Here is a 4,941-nt window from a genome sequence, read left to right on the forward strand (position 1 = left end):
AGTAATTATTTATGATATTTCCATTTATGGTACAGTTCTCAAATACAACTTTTGAATCTTTGTTAGAGACTGAATTTTGATCACAACTATTTTCTTTGTTATGTTTCAACAAAATCAACAAAATTCAGCTTAGGTTAGAAATCCTCATGGTCGAGAGTCGAGATAGCAGTGTCTATCCGATTCGTTAGATGGCGCGCAGGGCGGGAAGGAACGGTAGGTTTCGGTAAAGATACGCCGGGAAGAAACTCGAATTTTCGGCCGAGATAGGAAGAAAAAGAATTTTCAACAAAATACTAGGGGGAGGTGTTCCTTTACTTATAAATGTAATTTTTTTAAATTAAAATTTGTTCTTAAAAAGTCATCCTTTTTGGTTGCAAATATAACTGCTTTTTACAAAAATCATACTTTTGGGTTGATATTGAACTCTTTTAGTAAAACATTAACTTTTTGTTTAAAAATCAGATTTTGTTGTTGACAAGACTACTGGAACCTTTTTTGGATAGAAACTATTTTTTCTGAAAATTTATCTTTTTGATTTGAAATTTCATCCCTTTTATTAGAAATATTCAATTCTCCTTCAATAAAAATGAAACTGATTTGTTTAAAATACCACTAATTCCTAGAAATTTTACTTCTTGTTTAAAATTCGTATGTTTTTGTCGAAAAGTCAATTGAAACCTTTTTGGATGAAAATTCAACTCTTTTTTTTTTTTTGAAAATGTGTCTGTTTGATTCAAAGATTTACCCGTTTTAGTAGAATTTTCATTTTTCTTGGACAAAAATGCAACTTTTTAGTTAGGTTGAAAATTAAACTCTTTTTTTAAAGTTTGTCTTTTTTATCTAAAAATTCACTTGTTTTAACAGAAATGAAATATTTCTTGGATAAAAATGTAACTGTTTGGTTGAAAATTCAACAATTTTGTTAACGATATACTTTTTGATTGAAAGTTCTGCTGTTTTGTGAAATATTTAACTATTTCGTAGAAAATTTACTTTATGTTTCAAATTATATTTTGGTGTTGAAAAATGAACTTAAGTCTTTTATTGATGAAAGTTCAACTTTTTATACCAAAATTTGTCGTTTTTCATTGCAAATTGATCTGTTTTAATACAAATTTCATTTTGCTTGGATAAAAATGTTACTATTTGGTAGAGGATTTAATTATTTTGCTAAAAATTCATCCTTTTTGGTTGAAAAAAATCGTATTTTTACATGGATAATTCATTTTTTCTGTAGAAACAATTATGTTAAAAGTTCATCCTTTTTGGTTAAAAATTCGTCTTTTTTCATTGAAAATTCATTTTTTGCGTAGAAATTTATTTCTTATTTGAAAATTCATATTTTGATCATGAAATGCAACTGAAATCTTTTTTAACAAAATTCAACTTTTCTTGTTGTTAAAAATTTATCTCTTTGATTTAAAATTCATCTATTTTAGTAGAAATTACATTTTCATTTTTTTGTCCTTGGCTAAAAATTTAACGGTTTAATTGAAATCCCTTTTTTCGATTTGAAACTAATTTTTTAATTATTCTTTTATAATTGACAATTCTTCTTTTTTGGTATCATATTTTTTGTTTGAAAATTCAATTAATGTAGAAAAAATTAGCCTTTTGGCTTAAATTCAACAATTTATAATCAACTTATGTTTTTCGTTTTTAGTGAAAAATCTCTATTTGTTGAAAATTCGTCTTTTTATTTTTGAAATTCTTTTTTTTTGTAGAAATTTCATCTTTCATGATTGAAATATAAACTATTTTGTTAAAAAGCCATCTTTTATAATAGAAAATACATTTTTTCTGTAAAATAAATCAATAAAGTTGAAAATTGTAAATTTTAATTTGACATACTTTTTATTCCGTTAAGAAAAGATTCAATGTTAAAAGAATATAAGAATCAACTCAGGGTGGCCGTTTCTGTCAAAGAAAAAAGTTCCCGGTCATTTCCCGGTTCGCAAACATTTTTCACGGTCAATGAAATTTAAAAAATCAAACATTAAATCTAATTGTTCCATTCGAAGTAATAAGAACTGAACTGCAAATGAAAGCACTTGAACTGAAACTCTTGAATTTTAAATTTCGAAAATTGAAGTTTAAAGTTTGTTTCGTTCAACAATTTTGTATTGAAATGCTCAATAATTTGCACGTATAATACCTAAGATACTAACACTTTTCAATTGCACAATTTTAAATTAAATTTAGTTAAACTGCCAAATTACAAATTTTTAACTTTTATCAATTGCAGAGTTAAAAGATTCAGTACCAAAAATATAAATTCACGTTATAATTTTAAATGCTCTAAATTGAAGAATCACTGAATTTAAAAATTGAAAATTCCCGATTTCAATGCGGAACTTTAATTCTTTTCAAAAAATTTTCTGTTTAAATTCACAATTTTAATTCTTTTCGAAAATTTTCCATTTCAACTGATTGTAAGAATTATAACTTTTTGGAAAAATTCCCTGTTCCAATTCATAATTTAATTTTTTCGAAACTACCTCGTTTTAACACCGAATAATAATTTTGTTGGAAAAATTCAATTTTCCATTGAGAATTGTTATTCTCCTGGAGAAATTCCAGTTCCATCTTAGAATTGGTTAAATACTGAAAATTCCTTGTTCAAATCCGGAATTTAATACTTTTCGAAAATTTTCCGTTTCCAAAAAGAATTAGAATTTTTGTGAAATTCCCTGTTTCAATTTATAATTTTAATTTTTCTCGAAAATGTTCCGTTTCAACTTAGAACTATAAAAAATTCCCTTTTCCAGGTCGGAATTTATTTAAATTTTAACATTCCTTGTTCCAAGAAGAATTATAATTCTTTTGAAATTCCCTGTTATTATTCTGAATAAATTATTGTTCCAACTATAAATTTGAATAGATTGAAAAATCTTTCTTTAAATTAAGTTAAATTATTTTAAATAGTTTAAAAATCCTTAAAATGCTTCGAAATTCTATTTGAAAATCTTGAAACATCTACATGTTGTTTCGAATTTTTTTGAATTAAAGAATATTATTAAAAGTTTTTCAAAACTTCTAAATATCTTTTGAAATTATTCGAATTTCAAATAATTAGAAAAAATCATTTCCAATATTCCTAGCAATCTTAAAAAATGTTATTATTAAAAAGTTTCTAAATTTCATGTTCGAAATCTGCCAAAATCTAGATTTGGTTTCAAATTAGGCCGTGGGATATTTGCACCGAAATTTTGGTAAGAATAGCCGGGCTTTATCGGAACACGTAGACACTTTGTTTAAATTATTTGAAATCATTTCAAATTTTGAATTAATTTCGAATTTTTTCAAAACTTCTAAGTATTTCTTGAACTTACTCGATTTTTTCCAAGAATAATAGGTGTTTAATTGTTATTTAAACATCAAAATTTAAGAAGTTGACTTACAAATTATATTTTTTTAAATAGAACAATTAAAATTGTAATTTTCTAAGTTTAGTTTTTTTCTTCCGTTTTGAGTATTCTATTTACAATTACTGATTTTAAATGCAGAATCAGATATTTCTATATATTAAGTAATTTTTCTTTTTTTTTAATTGAAAATTTGTAAATTACGTGGTTTAGGAATGGAATATTTTAGACTGAAATTTAATAAAAGCCTTTAATTATAAATATACTATTTAAAAGTTCATTTTAAATTAAAAATAGTTTATAAAGTTTCAATAGGGCGTTCACATTTGCTTAAGGTTTTCCAATTGAAACAGTTTAATTTTTAACTTCAAAATCTAGAAATTCTAAAACTGTGAACTGGTGCCGAATCGTTTTGTACAATCAATTATTATTTATTTAAAAAATTTCTAGAGTGCAATTCAAATTTAAAAATCATAATTTAATTCATATACAAAGTTGGTCAACTAAAAATGTTTGTTATGAGAAATCTTCGATTTTAAACGGTTCTAATTTTTAATTGTTTCAGTCTTTAAAACTGCATTTTGACATTCTTTTAATTCAAATACGCATTCTAAACTGAATGCTATCATAATTGAAAAAGATCACAATTTAACTAATTATTGGAAAAACGGTTGAAATCTAAATTGTACGGATTTTTTTCCCTAAAAATTTGTAAAACTCCCGGTCAAAAAATAAATTCACGGTCATTACCCGGTCTCATAAAATTCCCGGTTTCCCGGCCCAGCGGCCACCCTGCAACTGCTGGTATTTGAATATTAACGATCAAGGAAAATGTAAAATTACTCAAGGGAAAATCAGGGAATTTTGAAAATTAAATTCTCGGACGCCTGTATTTAAAAAAATGAATTTATTTTTGTGTGAATTCAAATAAATTTCCGAGCAAATATGAATATTAATGTCGAAAAAAAAAATTACAATATATCTTTGGATCACCCTACTGATGTCACTAAAATTTTTAAAAATATATTTAGAAAACATATTTTTTACATTAACATTATAAATCACGTAGGTACAAGAATCTATATATTTAAAAGAAAATTTTATAATGGTCTCGGAAAATGTCAATGAATTCCAAATTTGAAATTTAACAAACCTGAATAAATGAGAGAACAAGGTATATACTGATTTTCACTATCTTTCAGAAACGTATCTTTTAAAACCCAATGAAGTTTTATAAACGTATATGTATGTATTGTGAAGTGAAAGTAGCAATTCAGGATGACTGATCAAAAATTATCTGATCGAGATTTCCGCGTATCCGTCCAAGCCCTCTGCTCACATGTCGAGGATGAGTTCAATCGGTCAGACACCTTTGTTGAATATTTGTTGAGAAATTCACTCAAATCTCAAATTTTAGACCAGATATCGGAAAATACTGTCCAGGGAATACGACGAGAACTGTTGACGTATTAAAAATGCCAGTCATCGTTCTACATTAACGTAAATAGATCAAGATGTCGAGTTTCATTTTCAGTCAGATACTGTATCTCTTTATTTAATTCAACAGATACGTGTC

The sequence above is a fragment of the Belonocnema kinseyi genome, chromosome 7 (assembly GCF_010883055.1).
Source record: "Belonocnema kinseyi isolate 2016_QV_RU_SX_M_011 chromosome 7, B_treatae_v1, whole genome shotgun sequence".
NCBI lineage: Eukaryota > Metazoa > Arthropoda > Insecta > Hymenoptera > Cynipidae > Belonocnema > Belonocnema kinseyi.